Raw genomic sequence first — 21,965 nt, 5'->3', positions numbered from 1 at the left:
ATCTATGCAAAATTTAGAGTTTTTATTATTTTGTATTATGAGAATTTAATAAATTACTAACCATTATCCCATCCTGGTTGCTCTACTATGATCATATATATATATATATAATTCAATAAAAAATTCATATAATTTAATTTTCCATTTTTTACACATGAAATAATAAAATAAATTTACTTATTATGAAAATAGATTATAAAATATATAAAATTTATTTTTAATATAATTATTTTTTAGAAAAAATAAATTGAAAAATAAGTGAGATAGGCTGGAAGGAAGGTATGCGGAATTCCCCCGCCTACCAGTCCTACTCCACCCCACTCATTCATTTTTTTTTTTTTTGCCACATGGAAATAAGTAAATAATTAGTTGGGCTTAGAATGAAGATGAGCTAATTACCATGTTAAGGTTTATTTTTTTAGCTTTTTGCTTAAAACAATTTGCTTTCAGACTTTAAATTGTTTGTTTTTTAAATTTTTCATGATTTATTATAAATTTTTTGTTAAATAAAAATATCAAAATATTTGATTTTTTCTAAATGAAAAAAGTAACATGTTGATTTTTATTTACTTTTTAATGTTTAATATAAGTAAAATATTATAAAAACAAACAACTTAACACTTAACAATATTAAGTTCTATTTAATTTTAAGTTATATTTAAAATTAAGTAAAAAAAAAATCAAACACAACAAAAACTAACTTGAAACTTTTCTTATATTCTCTCGATATTCAAGTATAATTTTAATTAATCATGTAGTGTCCCACATCGCCTAATACCTAGAAGGTGATAAGTCATATATAGAGAGTTTTCACAACACACTAACAAGGTATTTTTTTGAAGGTGTAATAAAGAAACAAAGTTAGGTCGCCCAATCGATCGTGGCTGCCACTACAGCCTTGAACCCGACAATTTCGTGTAAAGAATGGGGTTGTGACAAACTTTTCGATGGGGCATGTATTTTGTTCCAAAAACCCCCAATCATAAATCTCATTCTCTTGTTGATTCTTCCAAGTTCTTTCCTTTGACCAATAAAATGTGAAAAAAATTAATTGCAATAATCAATTACACTTAACATACAAATTAGTATTTGCACAATATAATATAAGATAATAATTTATACGCATATGATCATCAAACTTACAACATAATTTAATATGCAAGATTTAACAATTCACTAGAGACCAAGTGTGGACACCTATATTTTAATTTATGAAACTATATTATAAAATAATAATATGATAATGAAATAAAGATTGAACGTCACGTCTATAGAAATTTTTGCTCACCTTTTTGTTTCGTAATCACTCATTCACTCTTTTTTTAATGTTTTTTTTTTTTATTTCAAAAGGTTTGACCATCCAGATAAAATCACCAAATTAATTAGAAATTAATAGTGACCGAAAGTGGAACTATTTTAATTTGACCAACCATGTGATGTTGAATCTTTGCTTTTTTTTTTTCCTTTTGTTTAGGATATTCTCTTTCTTTCGTAGACGTAAGTGGTTTTTTTTTTATATTTCAAATTCAAAATTGTCAAAGATTCTCCTCTTCTTGATATGGTGAATGCAAAATTGACAATTTTTTTTTTCATTAGAGACCAAGTGTGGAGACCTATTTTTTAATTTATGAAACTATATTATAAAATAATAATATGATAATGAAATGATGATTGAACGTCATGTGTGTAGAAATCTTTGCTCACCTGTTTGTTTCGTAATCATTCATTCACTTTTTTTTTAATGTTTTTTTTTAAATTTCAAAATGCTTGACTAACCTAATAAAATCACCAAATTAATTAGAAATTAATCATGACCAAAAATGGAACTATTTTAATTTGACCAACCATGTGGATGTTGAATCCTTGCTTCTTCTTTTTTTTTTCTTCTTTTTTTAAATTTTTGTTTAGGACATTCTCTTTCTTTCGTAAGAAGACGTAAGTTGCTTTTTTTTATTTCAAATTCAAAATTGTCGAAGGTTCTCCTTCTTGATATGATGAATGCAAATTTGACAATTTTTTTTCCTTCTTATTTTAGTGTAGGATTGACATAATAACTGGGACTAATTCTAATCCAAAACTTTTATTTTTTTCTTCTTGATCATACAATGAATACAGAATTGACGTATTCTTCTCTTGCTTCTTATTTTAAATTTGAAAGGACTTTAAAATTTTAAAATTGTTCAAAAGTTCTTTTTGATATGATGAACGCAAAATTGACATATTCTTTTTCTTCTTATAAAGAGTGTGGAATTGACATAATAACTATGATTAATTCAAATCCAAAACTTTTAATTTCTTATTTTTGATCATATGATGAATACAGAATTAACATATTCTTATTCTGCTTCTTATTTCAAATTTGAAATTAAAAATTCAAATTATTCGATATTTTTTTATATAATGAATACAAAATTGACATATTCTTTTTCTTCTTATAAAGAGTGTGAAATTGATATAATAATTATGATTAAGTCTGATTCAAAACTTTTATTTTGTTCTTCTTCATCATATATTGAGTACGAAATTGATGTATTTTTCTTCTGATTCTTATTTCAAATTTGAAAAAACTTTAAAAATTCAAAATTGTTCCAAAGTTCTTCTTGATATAATGAATGTCCGATTGACATATTATTTTCTTTCTTTTTATAAAGAATGTGGAATTGATATGATTAATTCCAATTGAAAACTTTTATTTTACTCTTCTTTATCATACGATGAGCACGAAATTGACATATTCTTCTTCTATTTCTGCTTCTTCTTCTTCTTCTTCTTCTAATGAGTGTGAAATTGACATGATTATGACTAATTCAAATAACCAAAACATCAATAAATTTACCTTGATTATAAATTTATTAAACATATATAAAATGTAAGAAAAATATAAATTTGCTGTAAGTAATCATAAAAGTGATGGGAGAGACTTATATCGCGTTTTTAGTGGTCGGATTTGAATAATACTCTTTTATCCACAATGTCAAATTTTTAATAAATTAAATAGAATTAATTGAAATATAATAACTAAAAGTAGGTTATGAATTCAACTTAAAAATCAAACTAGCACGTTCCCATGGTCAAAAGTCACAATGATCTCCCCCTTTTCAAGCCTAATGAGACAACAAATGGTTATGAAATTAAGAGCACGTGTCGAGATTGGCCTAGATTTCTTGACCTCCATGTGGGATTTCATCAGTTATTTTGAAATTTTCAAATTATTTGACCAACCTAATTTTGGAATTTTGATCAAATAGGGAAATATTTGATTTAAACATGTGGGTGTTCAGTTTTGAAGGTTTATTTAATATCCTAACTTTCTAATGGCCGCCATCCAATAAATATCTTCTTTCCCATTTTATGCAATGATGACAAATTATTTTTATCAAACTTAATGAAATAAATAATTTAATTATCATTTATTAATATATTTTAATTACTTTTTTAGGATGAAAAAAAAAATTATTATTATGAAAATCAAATCACTTTTTTTATTTTTTAAGATTTTGATTCAATGATAATTCACTCATGTCCATTGTATTTTTATTTTTATTTTTATTCTCATTGTATCAAATAAATGAAATTCAGAATGTAACAAATTATTTTTGTGTGCTAATTCAAACTAATTAAACTTATTTTTCCTTTTATATATCTATATAAAGCTTAAATAATTTTTAAATTTATAAACTTCTAATTAATTTTTATTTTATTTTATTTTTTGTATTTAATAATAAAAATAAACGTGAAAATATCTTTTTATTGGTTTATCATTTTTTTCTTTTCTTTTTATTACTTCACCAACCAAATATAACCTAAAAGTTTTGTTAAGAAGAAGATACAATGTTCAAATTTAAATTAGTGGGCATACAATAATAGGAACTTCATTAAATTACAATAAAGTCTAATAAAATCAAATAGGTTTAATCTTTTATATTAATCAAAGATTCACTCTTTACATAACCATGATCATGACATCTTTGTCAAAGTCACTATATAAAAAAATTATTTTTTTGTGATACATATATTTTATTTTTTTTGTATAAATTTAAGATGTTTGGTCTTCGTAAACGTATCTATAATTTCTCCCTTCTAATCCACGCTTTTTATTTTTCCGTCCAATAAAACGAGTCAAAAAAGAAAAATATATTTAACAACTAAAAAATAGAAAACAATTTTAGAACATATTCACAAATTGTTTTTTAAAATAATTTTATGTTCTTTGCAATAAAAAAAATTTTAAAAACATATTTGACAACTAAAAACTATATTATGTTTTTTATTATTAAAAATAGAAAATAAAATATTTTCAGATATCATATTTTAATTGTTTTATATTATTTTCACGAGGGTTGTTTTAAAAAATAATCATACAAACGTATAAAATGATTAAAAATAAAACATTATGTATAAAAATTATTTTTAAAATATATTTACAAATATTAAAAACATGTTAAAAATATTTTGGATTTTTAAACAAATTTTTGTTCTATAACAATTATAAATAATTTTGAAAAACTATTTCTTAAAATTATTTTTAAAAATAATTACTCAACAGAACCTATATATTCTTAAAATTTTAAAATATGATGTTTTCACTTATTTTATGAAATTTATTTTAAAAAATAATTATATGAAGAACAATTAAAAATAAAACATTACTTATAAAAATTATTTTTAAAATATATTTGAAAACATAAAAATTAGGTTAAAAATATTTAAAGTTTTTAAACAAACTTTTATTTCATTAAATAGAAACCAATTTTTAAGAACCGTTATGAAAAATCGTTCGTGAATGTGACACTTCTGAAACAGACGTTACGTACCACTCATTTTCAATTTATGAATGTGACTCGCTAGACCTTAACGATCGTCCAAGCCACGTGGACGATGACTTGGAAAGGCAAGGTCATTGGCTTTAATGTATTGTAAGGTTTGACATACCAACCACTACGTTCAAACAATGTGGCTTTGGACCCAAAAACTAGGGGTGGGAAAAGAAGGCGTGATTTGGATGGAATTTAAAAAAAAAAAAAAAAAATCTAAATCCACATCATCCATTTATACTTAAATTAAAATCGGATCGATTTTTAGGGATTAAAAAAAATTGAACTAAACCAAAATTTATTAGAATTGATTTGATTTGATTTAAACTATAGGATGAATGCAAGTGAATTTAAATCTTAGGTTTAATTTGTTTTTAAAATTAATTTAAATTTGAAGTTTAAAATATATTTAAATTTTTTAATCCAAAATATAATAAATACGTTTAAAAATTAATTTAATCATAATATAATAATAGTGAATTATTTTAATAAAATTTAATAAAAAAGTAGTTGAACATTAAACAATTTATATATAAACCTATGTTTTAATGTGAGTTTTTTTAAAAACCGAAAATAAGTTTTAAAAATTATTTATATAAAATAAAAATATGTTTGAAAACTTAAAATGTTTTTTAACCGTTTCTTATGTTTTTAAATATATTTTATAAGTAGTACTTTACTTTTAATTATTATTTATATTTATATAATTATTTTTTAAAACAACCATCATATAATAAGTGTGCTCATAAAATAAGTGAATATAATTTAAAGATGTTATCTTAAAATACTATAAATTTTTGTTTATGACCCGTATTTTTCTTTTTTTTCCTAAGAAATGAAAAACTATTTAATATAAATATATATATGGTTTAAAGGGACAAAATAATTCTCAAATTATAAATCTAACATTTTCTGTGTTTTTATTTGAAAAGTAACCTATTTTTTTTACATAAATATCCTTTATCAATTCAAATATTTAAATGTAGGTTTTCAAATAAAATATTATTTTTACAAAAAAAATAGAGATGACATTTTTGTTAAATTAAGTTTTCATTGACCATTTTAATCAAATAACCATAACATCTAACTTTTTATTACAGTTTTAAAATTATTATTAATATAAAAATAAATTTAAAATTATCATATTTAAAAAATAATTTTTTAAAAGAACATATTTGTGTCACTAGTGGGGGTTGAGACTTGATTCATAGAATAGATTTAAAGATAAGGTTCAAAACTCTTATTGTGGGACATGAAAATTCACTTCGTGTTACTTTTTAAAGCTACTTCATTTTGAATTCTCTCCATGGGATTGGGACCCACTCGCCCACTATTTTGATGTGATGTTTCAACTAAAAGAGTTACCAATTCGCCCACTATTTTGAATTCTCTCCATGGGATTGGGACCCACTCTCCTTTTTTTTTTTAATTATTATTATTATAATTAAAAATAAATTATAACAATTTTCAAAAATTATTTTTGAAAGCATTGTAAATATTTCCTTATTTTTAAAAAAAAAATAAAATAAAAAATGATGAAGCATCTAAATTTTAATAAAATTATAATGAGGTGTGTGAAATTTCATTCATTGAAAAAGTTCTAAAGTCTTATTTGTTGAATAAGTTTTTTGGAAATGATTTTCATGCATAACACCAATTTCAAAAACACCCCAACCCCAACGTATATGTTTGACCATGACTGCCAAAGTTTTGACAATTTTCATGATTTTAATTTTCAAAAGTCAAATATCACACAACGGTCAAATCTTAATCAGACTGTATGATCTGAAAGGCTTTGAAGCAGCAACCCACTCAACCGTCAAACTCTTCTTACTCTCTCCCTCAGACCCTACTCACATAGGGAAAATTAGAAGACAAGAATAGGTCACATTTCCAAATCAAATCTCAAAAGGGCCTTTGTGATCAGGTGTGGTGCAGACTGGGATGGGCTTCAACCATTTCAAAGTCAGGCCTGCCAGCCTGATAATGGGCCGATGTAGGAGGCCTGGGAGAAAGCCCAACCGTTTTTATTTTGAAATAATCTTTAAAATTTTGTCTGAAAGCACTTTAAAGTATTAAGAAGTGCTTCTAGCTTTTTGAAAATCATTTAAAATGGTTTCGTTTGCTTAAAAGGATTCAAGAAAAGTTTTCGAATGCGTGAAAACCCATCAAGATTAAGATAATCATGTAAGATGAATCTTTTAAATGCGCTTAAAGTTTAAATACTTTTTATGCATTCATTCATATTTGGTTTTCGTAAAAATGAGCTTAAAATTTTTATGAATTTTCTAAAATCGATTAATTATTAAAGGACGTTAGACAAAACTATTCCAACTTGACATACAAAAGGTTTTATATAAGTTGCCTAAGTGTTAGAGAGCTTTTGACTAAAAAATAAAGATTTTTGAGGAATTTTTAGTCCAATTAGTCTAGGGTGCTCTTGAACCGACTTAAGCGGTTACTCTTTCTTAGTCAAGGATTTGTCTAAACCCAAAAACATTTTCTCTTTTTCTCTTTTTTCTAGATGATTTGCTTTCCCATTTCAGCACTAGTCAAGGGTGGGTTGGAATTAAAAGAAAACCAATGGTTACCTACAGTGCATTTAATGGCCAATGCTTATTCAACCTGTCTTTGGTCAATACCTACTTTTATAGTTTGGGGTGTTCGAAGTTAGTTTTCTATAAATTGAGAGTTTTTAAACATTATTTATAAGAGAAGACATGCATTAAATAGTCTAATTACTTTTTTTCTTTTTCTTTTTTTTTTCTCATTAAAAGCTTTCAAACTCCAGCACATTGATTATTCCACTTGTATATCCATCTTAGTATACCTATTTATGTTTATCCTAACTTTCTTTGTATTTAAATATTTATTGAATTAGGTTGAGCATATTATTCAATCTTTATTCATGAAAAACTGATTATTTAGAAACTTTAAGTGAGTATTGAGTTTGAAGAGACTACGAGTCTATTAGAACCATTGAATCCAAGTGTAGAATTTGAAGACTTGTATTGAAAACCTTGAATTAATGGAATCCTTATTCAAAGAGGAGTTTGAGAAGAGTAGATGTATTTCAATTAATTTTTCAAAAAGTTTTATTTACCCAATTCAGCCCACTTAGGTAATTCCTTAAGTTAATTAGACTCACTTCACAAAATGGTAATGTTTTTCCAACATATCATAAAAAATAAAAAAATAAAAATTGATTTTTGGAAGAAGTACCAAGTCCTAATTAAAAATTCACATGTAGGAAGCGATTTTTTAAAATTTTAAAACTTATGTGAAATGTTTAATTTTTTATAAGGAAAATACTTCCAATCTTCTCATAATCATACCCAAAATGAGCTGTCTTTATATAATAAGAGATACATAATTTTGTTTAACATTTTTTAATCTTCCAATATAAATATTAATTCAAAAATCACTTCAAATGATTAATTATATTTTTAAAACTTTGTAAACTTGTAACTTTTAAAAAAAGCATTTTCAAGCCAACAATCCATTTTAATTTTATTTTATAATCATTCCCAAACATACCCTAATGATTTGTAAGATTGAGATATGATTTTAGCATGACCAATTCTTGGAGTGGACCGCCCACAGGATGGGTTGACATGGACAAGCCCAAAACCTTAAAACCCATTAGAGTTCCTGTGAGAGTAATTTAAAAAAAATGATAATTATTAAAAAAAACGTTTTCGAACGTTTGATAAAATTTGAAAGGTATTTTTAAATTTGTTTGACAGTGATCTTAAAAAATGTTTTTAATTTGAAAAATGTTTTTGAAAAAAACTTAGGTGTTTGACAAAATTTATGTGACCCTTTTAAAATTTTGAAAAATCATTTATAGTGAGAAATGAAAATTTCCTTATAGTGTTTTCTAAAAAAACAGGCGAGATAAGTGCTTCTCCTAAAAAACATGTCAAAAAAAAAAACACTTCAAATAAAAATATTTCTAAAAAAAACACTTTCATTTAAAACGTTTCATGTAAAAATACTATCCAACACAATCCAACTTTAAAAATATCTGCATGAGGTGCAAATTCATGTTAATAACATTGATGCCCAATTTTTAATAAGCTAAAACATAAGCAACACGTAGAATGCATGCATGTGAATGATAGTTTAATTGCTTAATTTATAATCAAATTTTGTCATTATATGTATTGCTCTTAATATTCTAATTGTTTCATTACCATTATAGCAAAGATAATGGTTGTGACCAAATGTGTTGGGAATTACAATAAATATACAGCTGACACCTTGTCAGTATTGTTGCAATTACATTAAGTTTACAGCTAGCCAACTATATATTATATGATATTGAGGCCAGCATTTATAATTGGCTTTATCTCAGTTTGGTTATTTATTGAATCCCTTATGGTTATTTACTTAATACCTTGATCCAACCGTAAGATGATTTGGACACCTGAGATCGAAACTTACTTGGTATATTTAGTCATGAATCATGATTCCTCCGGCTTAAGTCTGCGTGACTGGTCCCATTTGAAATCTGTGTTTAAAAACAATTTTTTTAATTTTATTTTACCTCTATATATCTATTTGATTATTTCCTTGATAATCTTACTTCAAGTGGAATTCGAACATATCAAAGGAAAATTTAGAATCATGGGTATCTCAGTCATTGCTGTGGAGTTGCAGAAGTCATGCTCTTGTCTTCTATCTGCATGCATGCCTGTTATCTGTATGCAGTCTCTCCCTCTTTCCACTGGCTTTATATATATTTTTTAAAATATAGATTTTTTAAGTGTTGGATTTGTTTGATATGTTAGAAAACCACACTGCACACACTGGTTAGTTCATAAGAAAATAAAAGAAAACTGGAAAAAAAAAAAAAAAAAACAGAGAATTAAGGAAGAAGATTAGACCGAGTCTTGTGGAAAACACAATCTCCTTAAAACAGATTCGCCTTCTCCACAGGTGCTTTGAGAATCGCAAGGCGTCTGTCTCCCAGGATAAAACGATCTTCGAATGGCAGCAACAGCACTCTGCAGCCACTCCGGCGAACTGGAATTTGTTCAACTCTATCACGGACACGGAAGGAAGGAACTCTTAAACACTCTGACAATACTCCTAAGTTTTTCTGTACTATTTTGAAAGAAAGTCTACCACTATTTATAGACTTCAAGGAGGGAAGAACACAGACAGGTTCAGAAAGCCAAAATGAATTTGGCTTCTTGAGACTCTTAGAATTCTGGAAAATTGAATGAATTTACTTAATTCAATGGATTTATTAATTTCATTCATCCCCTTTTTCCAACATGATATTGTTTATGTAGTTATTTTTACAGGTTATAAATTCCAAACTTTTGAAAGCTTCTTCCATGCTTTTTGTGCTGGAAGCTTTGGTGTTCTTGGCCACCTTTTGAGGGAGCTGGGCCAATCTTTTTGCTCATTTTTCTAACTTGTGAAATGGGTTCATGCTGAAGAAACCCACCAGTGTTTCAGTTTGAGTCTCTGCAGGTACACACATTGTTTCAACTTGGGATTCTGTTGCTAATTTTCACAAAGGATTTAAAGTTGAATCTCTTCTAATGTTTGTTTATTGGTGCTAAAAAATGTGGGGGTAAATTTACCAGGGATTGGTTGAGAGAATGTAACAGAAAGGAAAGAAAATGGGATTTTGAGAATGGTTCTACTTTGTTACCCATATGGAAGCTAGAGAGTTGTGTTTGGATCCTGAGTGGAGGTTTTATTACCGATCACTGAATAATCAAATGTTCAGAATTTTAGTTTCTTTTATTTTCCTGCCTTTTCTTAGGGATCCAAACAGAGCCCAAGGGTATTCTAGGGATTTGGTGAGCAATCCCATTTCTTCATTTTTGTGATTCTGTAGATGTGTCCATACTGGAATACCAATTTGTAGGCTGAAAATGCAATGTGAAATACAGTGGGCTATAATGAAATTTCAGTTAGCCATCTAGCAACTCCTGAGAAGAGTCATGAATGATTTTTCATGACATGAAATTAGTGTTTTGCAGAAATTTGTTTCTATCTTTTATTTTCTATTCCACTTTAATTTTGAGCTATAGATTTTATCCTCTTGTATCCAATTTCTTAGCCTTAAACATATCTTAACATGAGATAAATTATGAAACATACAATGGAAAGTGTGTGGGTGTTGGCTGGCGTAAATTTCTGCACTACATAGTAATTTGATGACCAGATTGGACTTTGCAGATTATCTAAACTTTGCACTGCAGTGTTAGAAGAGCCACAATGGACAAAACTGCAATTGCCCTTGAAGCTATCAGCAAGGAGATTGTTGATCTGGTACTTATTTTACTTTTGTCATGTTACTATCTTGCATTTCCTGGTTATATAATGCTGTGTATTGGCCAGCTACATGTATTCTTTTTTTTTTTTTTTTTTTGCTAGTAACATCTATTTAGAGCCATGATGCCTATGTATCTTAGAACTGCAATACAGTTTTACTAGTTGGGTTGGAGGTTCGACCTTCAGTTTTGGTTAGTCAACTGTGCTAATTTATAAGTCTCTGATGGCAGGAAAACATCCCCCTTGAAGAAGTTTTCAAGAAACTAAAATGCACACAAGAGGGCCTCAGCTTGGATGAGGTGGAGAAGCGATTGAATGTGTTTGGGTACAACAAACTTGAAGAGAAAAAGGTCCCAACTTGTGTTCTTCTCTAGTTGTAGTCTTTCTTGTCACCTTCCAGAAATTCAGTTTCATTGTTGGTCAAGTTCCCAACTTCTTCTTGATTTGTGGTTGGGTCATTTCCTTTTCAGGAATATAAAATTCTCAAATTTTTGGGATTTATGTGGAATCCTCTCTCGTGGGTTATGGAGGCAGCAGCAATCATGGCCATTGCTCTTGCACATGGAGGGGTAAATCTATATATCTAGCTTATGTTTATGTTAGAAATCCCCATTTAAAGACATTTGATTGAGTTGAAATCAGAACCCAATCTTCGTATTGATTGTTGCAAACATTTTTGGTGCAGAATGAGGATGTAGATTACCCATACTTTGTTGGCATTCTGGCACTGCTTATTATCAATTCAACCATCAGCTTTGTAGAGGAAAACAATGATGGCAATGCAGCAGCAGCCCTTATGGCTCGGCTGGCTCCAAAAGCAAAGGTTTACAACCTCACATGCTTTCAATCTTACCTTTTCCACCAACTATTTCATTCTGTTGTTTTCATCATACTGTCTGGGCCATTATTTCTGTGCTGCTTTCCTTTAAAATATCACCTGCATCTTCAGGTTTTACGAGATGGCCAATGGAATGAGGAAGATGCTTCTGTGTTGGTTCCTGGAGACATTATCAGTATCAAACTAGGAGATATCATCCCTGCTGATGCATGTTTACTTAAAGGAGATCCTTTGAAAATTGATCAGGTATCTGGCTATGTTAAATTGTGAAATTAACCAACAAACAATGTGTGAATCTGATTATGAATGTCTACTTTGCAGTCACTTTTCTACAGATCAGCTTGAGATGTGTGCATTTGAACTTTAAACAGATGAGATGTATAGGTAGAACCTGAAATCAAGCTGAAAATGTCAGAATTGAATTGGAAATGATAAATGGAAATAAGTAAAAATAATACGAATTATGGAACTTTTGATTTAGGACCTCTAATTTTCTAATCTTGCTGTTAGATACTAATTTTCTATGCAATCAGAGTGCTGTATTCAAGTCCATCACCAGTGTATATATACGTTATCAATTGACATCCTGGTAAGTTATAGGATCATTGGAAAAATTCCATGTGGACTGCTTTGCTCTCCTTAAATTCCTTCCCTAAGCTGTTTCTCTTCTACTTATATATGCCCGAGTAACAGCTACTTGCCAAGTCCCTCAGCCAAAAGAAAAACTCATAAAAACAATTCTTTAGCTTCTAGTAATCATGCATTGTATCTAATGCTGGTTAATATCATCCTGGTGATTAGCTGTGCTATTTCATTTCCCCCCAAGAAATTTCACATCATTAGACTTCGATAACTATCACTGATGGTAAATTATCTTTCTCATATTAATTGTTATATACCTTAGACAAATAATCATACAACCTTCAGCAATCTCCTGGGAAAAGGAAGCGTAAAAATCTGAATGGACTTGAAAATAGATCAACCAACATGTAGGTTTGGAATATGTTAGATAAAAACAGAGATGGGTTTCATCATCTTAGAACTTCATAATTTCAACTGTAATTTTTCACTCTTCTTTCCTTTTCTTCCTTTTGTTAACCCCCTGAAGCTCTCATTCCTATGTTTAGGCATTCCTACACATCTTTAGATAAAATTCGGCCTTATGCCTAACATGATCCTTGTGTTGCTAAGTGCTACAATGGATTTTCAGTCCTAATGACACGATTTCTATAGTTTATGGTAATAATTTTTTTAAGGAAATCACCATTAGTATTTCTGAAGAGACCTTGGGATGATTTCAGATGACAGAAATATGCATATGAAACATTTATATCCAGAAAAAGTTGGAGAATATCTGTCGGTCTTGGAATTGAGGGACTAAATACCTGAAGTGACTGGCCTGATAAGGCAATGTATTATCCAATTACACATTATTTATCTGCAAAAGTATGCAAGTTGTGTTGGTCAACAGTCATTCTTAAAGAACTTTGCAGTTCATCTTCTTAGAGAAAAATCTACCTGTCCCAAGGGTGTCAAGAACCAATTACAATTAGTATTTCAAGCTGTTGAGGTTGTTGAACCTGAAAATAGGAACTTGATGTTGCTTATGTTTCTTCTATCGAGAGTGTAGTGTAATGTGTTACCACTGCAATGTGGCAGAAATACTGAAGTTTAGCAGCATTACTTGTTTGGAAATCTATAAATGATATAGTTCTAACTTTTATTTATGGATAGATGTGGAGTACCTGACATAATATTTCATGTTTTAACTTCTATCCAGTAATTATGTGACTTAGTGTTTGCAAAAAGATTTTATTTCATAAAAGCAAAATTTGAGTGACTTCAGTCTCTGTATTTCTAACTACGGTCTTCTTTTTCAGTCTGCTCTCACAGGAGAGTCACTTCCGGTAACCAAAAATCCTGGTGAGGGAGTTTACTCTGGTTCAACATGTAAGCAAGGTGAAATTGAAGCAGTTGTTATTGCAACCGGAGTGCATACTTTCTCTGGAAAGGCAGCTCATCTTGTGGAAACCACTACACATGTTGGCTATTTTCAGCAGGTTCATATACCTAAAACTTTGAATCCTCATAATGGACTAAAACAGGTAGTCATGGACTTTTGGTACGTAAAACCACTACAAGTGTTGCTACCTTTAAGCCACTGGCATAAATTTTGCATCTAGCAACAAAGCAATATCAGTGTGAAACTTGCAGTATTAGGCACAAGGAATTTATAACATCACATGACATCTAGCATGCAACCTGTGAGAAGGAACCTGTTACTCCTTGTATATTTGGGGAGTCATTACTTTACTTGATGGTTTCAGGTTTTAACTTCAATTGGAAACTTTTGCATCTGCTCAATTGCCATTGGAATGGTGATTGAGATCATTGTAATACATTGGGTTCAACACAGACATTATCGCTCTGGAATAGATAACCTGCTTGTCCTACTCATTGGTGGTATCCCAATTGCAATGCCAACAGTTCTGTCTGTTACCATGGCCATCGGTTCTCATCGCCTATCTAAGCAGGTTTGTGAAGCTGCAATTGATATAACATTTTGGAATTGTGCCTTTGCCTTAAAATTTCTGCAGAAATTATTCAAATAGTAATCTGGGAGTTCTAAAAAATTGAACACTCCCTTGTGCAGGGTGCTATAACGAAGAGAATGACAGCTATTGAGGAAATGGCTGGGATGGATGTGCTCTGCAGTGATAAGACAGGAACTTTAACTCTCAACAAGCTTACAGTAGACAAGAATATGATCGAGGTACTGCCTCTTGTCTTCTTATACCATTTTCCATCTCCTTGACTGACATAGCAAAAAACTGTGATTCAACTTAAGGGCCTGCTTTGGTGATACGTATGATGTTCCATACTAAAATGGCCTGAGAGTTGTTTCAATTTCATTAGCATGAGCTTGCATTCATAAGAGCTTCCAAGATCCTATGTCCAATACGTTTTTGCATTGGATAATTGTGGAGTGGCTCAAACTATAAATATTACTTCTAGTGTTGGAATCTTCATATAAGATTTGAGACACCAATATTTGCTAGAAGCTTTTAGCACTCCTGAAGAATGCATCTAAAGAGCTGCAGAAACAATGTGCTTAGTCTGATCTGTCAAAACTAGTCTTTTCCATTTTGATTTACAATATATATTGACATGATTGACTTTGCTACAGGTTTTTGCCAAAGGTGTTGACAAGGAAATGGTTGTATTGATGGCTGCAAGAGCTTCAAGGTTGGAGAATCAAGATGCTATTGATGCTGCAATTGTGGCAATGCTGGATGATCCTAATGAGGTATTATAACTTATTAATTAGAATATTCATGCGAGTCTTCTCACCTGAGGCTCCTTTAGAAATATTTTAGTTGTATATAAACCTAGAGCAATAGCATTGTGGACCAAGAAGTCTCCAAGCCCTTCTTTGCTTAGGTTTTTTCTCTCTTCCTTCTGAAGAAACTGAAGAATATTGTTCTTGTTTTTGTTGTACAGAAATAAAATGGGCATCTTTTTAGTATACCTGGAATGCCCTAATATTTTATTAGAGAAAAGAAAGTCATTAGACTTCCTCTAGACTTACATAGTTTTATGTGTGAATAGAGTGGGATAACAAGCTGCAGCTGATACATATAAGTACCATTCTCCATGCTTGTGAAACAGACTCGAAAATTTGATTATCCTTTCCTTTGAATTTTTTTCCTGTTCTTTTGTTGCAAGGCACGAGCTGGAATTACAGAAGTTCACTTCCTTCCATTCAATCCAACTGATAAGAGGACAGCGCTTACATACATTGACAACTCTGGTAAAATGCACAGAGCTAGCAAGGGTGCACCAGAGCAGGTATAGAACTTTTCACTATTAGATTTGAACCCTTTGGCATACAATTGATTCTGAAACTTTGGAGTCCCTTTACATGTGACTTGTAGATTCTCAATCTGGCACATAACAAATCAGATATTGAAAGAAGAGTACATTTAATAATCAATAAATTTGCAGATCGTGGGCTTCGATCCCTTGCAGTTGCTTGTCAGGTAACTTGGTTTTTATTCGTTTGCTGGTGTCTTCTGGAATTTCGTTTGTCAAATGCATTAATGGACTAGGGGCTGTTCTTGTTGCTACAGGAAGTACCTGCAGGCACCAAAGACAGTCCTGGTGGACCCTGGGAATTTATTGGTCTTCTCCCACTATTTGACCCACCTCGCCATGACAGTGCTGAAACAATTAGAAGAGCTCTAGATCTTGGAGTAAGTGTTAAGATGATTACAGGTGAGCATTACTGCTGATTCTCTCATGGAGCTAACAATTTCTATATTTAGAATGATTTGTCTTCAAGAGTCTTTAATTCTGTCAACTGGGTGTATTCTATATAAAATGTTACTCTCAGACGAATTTTTGTACTATCTGGCAGACTATTGCCAACTGGTTCACTAATCTTAAAAACATGCTTCATGAGCTTATCAACAAAGACAATAAAATGGATGCAAAGCAGTAGTATACCCATATAAAATAAACTCCCAAATTGACAGGTTTTTCTGGTTAACCATCATTATCCTTGGTTCCTCTGACAAATTAGAAAGGAGAATAACAAGCTGCCCAAAAAACAGATGATTCTGTAACTTCTGCAAAATGATGGTATTTGATTTAAAAAGAAGGGTGTGAATGTATGTGAAAAAGTGGTTGTTTGAGTGCTAGAGAAGAATCTAAGTGCTTTATTGTTAGTTTAGGTCTCTCTTAGATTGGATTTTGTGTTCATTGCTACTTAGGATTTCTTAGACATCCTTCTGTAGTTTCAAACACTTGTATTTGAAATAAGTTTTTCTCATGCCTCTTGATACATGTCTCTTAACTTGGTGTATTTTGAAGACAATCAATCTATCTTGACACTACTACAGTTTCAGTTTCATGCACTTCATCACAGTGTATCCACTTTAAACCATAACGGCAATCCAATCTCTCCAAGTTTTACCAATCTTCTTTAGGAATTTTTTTCTTTCTATTTGAAATTGATTCCTTAAGTGCATCTTCATTATATCTTCCAAAGAAAAGAAAGATCATGCATCATGATTGTGGCTGCAATTGGATCCTTTTTCAGGTGACCAATTGGCAATTGCTAAGGAGACTGGGAGACGGCTTGGAATGGGCACAAACATGTACCCTTCATCATCTTTACTTGGTGATAATAAGGATCAATCCATTGCAACCTTACCAGTTGATGAACTTATTGAGAAAGCTGATGGTTTTGCTGGTGTCTTTCCTGGTAAATATGCTGGTTATAAAATGTGACCTTGTGAATCTTTTTGCACAACTGGTTTTGATCCATCCTTCCATGCAGAACATAAGTATGAGATTGTGATGCGATTACAATCAAGAAAACACATTGTTGGGATGACGGGTGATGGAGTCAATGATGCACCTGCCTTAAAGAAAGCAGACATAGGAATTGCTGTGTGGCAGATTCAACAGATGCTGCTCGAGGTGCTTCTGACATAGTTCTGACAGAGCCTGGGCTAAGTGTAATCATCAGTGCTGTATTAACCAGCCGTTCAATATTTCAAAGAATGAAGAACTACACGGTAAAAAGAGATTTTCTTTTCATTCAAGGAAAGTTTTCTTAGCGGAAACTTGTGTTCCATGATCTTTAATGCTTAAAAGTTTCTTTTTTCCCTTTTTTTCTTCCCAGATATATGCAGTATCTATCACAATACGTATAGTTGTAAGTTGCCCCTATTATTTGCTTTATAGTTTTATCATATGTGCCTGCTATAATGGTCATTTCTGATTGGGAATTGGGTTATTAACAGCTTGGTTTTCTGTTGCTCACTGCATTCTGGAAGTTCAATTTCCCTCCTTTCATGGTTCTCATTATTGCCGTTCTTAATGATGGTTAGTATTACTAGTCTCTTATGCTTCTATTTGTGTGATTCATGATGATTGACAATATTTAGGAACCATCTTTTGATTAAAATTCTCATTCCCTTGTGTTTCCTAATTACCTAACTTGAGAACTTGTTGTCAGGTACTATCATGACAATATCCAAAGACAGGGTCAAGCCATCTCCAGTTCCTGACAGTTGGAAGCTTAGTGAAATTTTTGCGACTGGGATTGTCATAGGAACTTAACTTGCCCTAATGACAGTTGTATTCTTCTGGGTAGCTTATGAAACCAGTTTCTTTGCGGTAGAACCTCTTGTTTAATTTTGAACTTCTTTATTAAGTAAAAAATGTCTAATTTGTGCAACCAATCTATTGCTCTTTACACTAATTATCTGGGCACTTACTTGAGCTTGCTGGCTAAAGAAATATGATTTAACATTTCTTTTTTTGTTCCCTCAGAAAAACTTCCACGTAACAAATTTCAACAAGCATCACTACAATCTCTCAGATGAGAAAACCCATGATCATCTGCATGCACAGTTGGCATCTGCAGTGTACCTTCAAGTTAGCACCATCAGCCAGGCTTTAATATTTGTGACTCGCTCCAGGGGCTGGTCTTTCATGGATAGACCTGGTCTCGCTCTTGTTGCTGCCTTCATCATTGCTCAATTGGTAAATGAGTTAGAAACTGTTTTAAGTTTGCATAATTTCAATGGATAAAGGAAATATAGAACTGTGAAACGGATGCTACAAAATGAACTCCTCTTTCAAAAGGAGTTTTGGAAACAAAATATAACCCTTCTAGTTTCCAATGCCTGCTTAATCTTCTGCTTCTACATTGTACTGACTTTTTGGCAGTAAGCTATTATTGCTATATATTTGTGACATTATATTTTGAACCTTGCTTCTTTTCATGTTTCTTGCTAATGCTCCATATGCAGGGTAATTTTTGTTTTTCACTTGAGAGACTGGGATCCTTAGTTTTAAGCTAATGATTTATCATCCTTGCAGGTTGCAACTGTGATATCTGCCACATTATCATGGAAACTTGCTGGGATTAAAAAGATTGGCTGGGGTTGGACTGGTGTTATTTGGCTCTACAACATTCTGACTTATATGTTGCTTGATCCCATCAAATTTGGTGTGCGATATGCACTTAGCGGGAGAGCCTGGGGTCTGATGCTAGATCAAAGAGTGAGTTCCAAATATCCTTTTTCATAACTGAACTGTGCCTTGATGAGAATTTAGTTGAAGCTCAAAGTTGAATTGGGTTTGCTTTGCTATGGTGTTGTCTTTAGTTTCCCAGTTACTGTTCTAAAAGGGGCTTGTTTCTGATTTTTGCTGTTATCTCTGAGTTTTGGTGATGTATTTAATTTTTCAGACGGCATTCAGCAACCAAAAGAACTTTGGTAAGGAAGCCCGCGAGGCTGCTTGGGCAGCCGAGCAGCGGACACTTCATGGGCTTCAATCTACAGAAGCAAAGGTACCATTTGGACGGAACACTTATGGGGAGACTAGCGTCATGGCTGAAGAAGCTAAAAGACGTGCAGAGATTGCAAGGTTAGTCTTTCTTCAATATTCCTCTCCCATTGAAGGGAATATGAGTTCAAATCCTCTGCTTCTAAGCACTCTAGCTTTGTAAATGACCAACATTTCAGTCATTTTCAGTTCCAAGGTTTTTACAAAAAGACTCCTCTCTATTCACACTGGATGGTGGCATTTTGCATAACACTTCACAATCTGAAAGGGACATGTTCCGATACTACTCACATTGCTAAACTTTCTCTGCTGTGCAGGCTAAGGGAGATTCACACTCTGAAAGGAAAGATCGAGTCTTTTGCAAAGCTGAGGGGTTTGGACATTGGGGTCCACCCTCATTATACTCTCTGATTTCTGTCTTGACTGGGAATTCCTTTTCGGGTTAATCTTTCCTTTCCCATTTGTTGTTCACCATCTGCCTCTATAATCATCTATTGGTCTGGTTTTGTGAACTATCTATAAAAGGCTTTTCATGGCAATGCATAGGTTGTCAGCCACCACCAGCTGAAAGCTTGAAGCCGCTTACCTTTTGGTTCCTTCTCATTTTCCTGGTAATATAATGATGTGTATTAAGTCACAGAACTGGCACTGGGTGTGGTCTTTCTGCTTCAGTAGTCAGTACCATCTGAAGTCTTCGCAAGAGATTGTGGTATTATATATGCCTTTACATTGTGACCATGTATTTCAACTCCTACTGTTCTTGATAAACCACACAGCCCGTCTAGTGTAAAGATGTTATTTTTGTTTTTAAACCATGATCTCTTATAAGTAATGTAAGGTAGTGTTAATTTTCCAAAGACTGCTAAGAGGATGGGTTTTATTTCTTGCTTCAAGTTCGGAATATAGGCTTCTGTTTTGTTGGTGATATAAATATTTCACCTCAAAGGAAAAAGTCATTCTCTCTCAGAAAATATTGCCCACAGCCAACTGCATGAATAGCATCTGATTTATACAAAGAAATACCTTTGTTTCACCTAAAGCCCTAACCCTGAAGTTCGATTGTGGAAACTCATTCTTGAATATTTGAATAAAAAAATCAATATAATTTTGCATTTTTAATTTGAATTTATTTAAAAAAACTAATTTTTATTCAAATAGATTTTCATATATTTTCAATTTAAAGAATTTCATTAAAGTAATTCTTTGGATTTAGTTTGACAAATTTCATAAGCCAGTATATGAAGACGATATCCGAGGTACTACAAAAGTCATAATGACTCTTTTTCTAATTTTACTTGACTAGAATCATTACATACAAGGTTTAGTATTTTAAATCATCGAGAATAGTGATTACAAGGTATATGACTCATATTTTTGCAACATGGTGACATGGAACACATCATGTATACTTGACCGTTGTGGCAATAAAGGCAATTTGTATACAACTTCTTCGACTTTTTGAAGGATTTCAAAGGATCCAATAAATCTTAGTGTAACCTTTTCCCTTTTATCAAATTGAAATACCCCTTTTCGAGATGTCACATGTAAAAGAACATGATGTCCTACTTGGAATTCTTGGTGTCTTCTTCTATGATCAACCTAACGTTTTTATCTATTCTATGTTACTAATAACCTTTCACATATTACTTAAATCTTATATGTTATTTCTTGCACCGATTCAGACCCAAAAACACTAACCTTTGTCCTCCCTTTATTTCCTTCAATTTCTTTCTCTTACTTCTCTCTCTAAGCATAATAGTGTTCTAAATCGGGCTTGCAAATGAAGTCTTAAAACCTTTTTAATATAGTTTAAAAGCAAATATAAGGTGGCAAGCTCTACAACTACCATCAACCAATATTTTTTAAATTGCACTTTAGTCCCCCTACTTGTAACTTATTATGTTTTTATATTTACTAATCAATCCCTCAAGTCTTCTTAATTAAAAATTAACCCCAAGTGATAATAGAACTTAAACTACTCATTAATCACAATTAACCTAAATCAAAACTTAACTCATAATTAAACATGATTAATCGTTAAACTAGTTTTAAATTCTAATTAAATATATTTAAAATTAAGTACTAAGATAATAAAATTATAAACGCTCATAGTTCTCTTAAAATTACCATTAATAAAGATTTAAAGTTATTAACAATAATTTGATAATTATTTTATTACAAATATTGTAATATATTACACAAAATGTGCATCTTATCTTTTTGTTAATCCCTCATGTCTCTCAAGTTTTCCAATAAGAATAAAATATTTTTATTTGATCCATCACAATTCCAAAGCACTTTAATAAATTCTCTTCTTTAACATGCTCAATCACTTTTTGGTAAGCATTATTGCACTTGCTAAATCCATTATAAAATAATTAGTTATATCATATATATGCATTGGCTTTCTCTTTTTATTCTAATTGTTTAATCCTATTCTTATTTTCATTAATTTTATTTTTACTATTTTTATTATTTCTTTAAATATTTAATTATTTTAAAATTTTATAAATGGACATGAAAGAATAAGATAGTACTATTCGTTGAACGGATTTTTTCACTTGAGTCATTTTGAAACAAACCCGATGGAGCTTTTGCAGTTTGTTATCTTTATCCAAATTTCATCTTATTATGGTTAAAGTTGACATTCAAAA

The 21,965-nt window shown here is 31.0% G+C and overlaps 1 non-coding gene across 1 annotated transcript; it reads left to right on the top strand.

Annotated features, from left to right (window-relative positions):
- The first annotated feature begins 9,622 nt into the window (after nt 1-9,622).
- On the top strand, nt 9,623-20,171 carry LOC100852529 (ATPase 11, plasma membrane-type). The gene is made up of 22 exons (XR_009464532.1): nt 9,623-10,298; nt 11,016-11,108; nt 11,342-11,461; nt 11,582-11,680; nt 11,797-11,934; nt 12,061-12,195; nt 13,830-14,009; nt 14,277-14,483; nt 14,603-14,722; nt 15,137-15,256; nt 15,676-15,798; nt 15,885-15,989; nt 16,080-16,224; nt 17,051-17,215; nt 17,291-17,531; nt 17,639-17,671; nt 17,760-17,841; nt 17,975-18,135; nt 18,292-18,504; nt 18,844-19,026; nt 19,214-19,392; nt 19,629-20,171. It is a non-coding gene; the product is annotated as an ATPase 11, plasma membrane-type (transcript).
- The last annotated feature ends 1,794 nt before the right edge of the window (nt 20,172-21,965 follow it).

The sequence above is a fragment of the Vitis vinifera genome, chromosome 2 (genome assembly GCF_030704535.1).
Source record: "Vitis vinifera cultivar Pinot Noir 40024 chromosome 2, ASM3070453v1".
In the NCBI taxonomy this organism is placed as follows: domain Eukaryota; kingdom Viridiplantae; phylum Streptophyta; class Magnoliopsida; order Vitales; family Vitaceae; genus Vitis; species Vitis vinifera.
The sequence above is the reverse complement of the archived record's forward strand: the minus strand, read 5'-3'. Positions and strand labels throughout refer to the sequence as shown.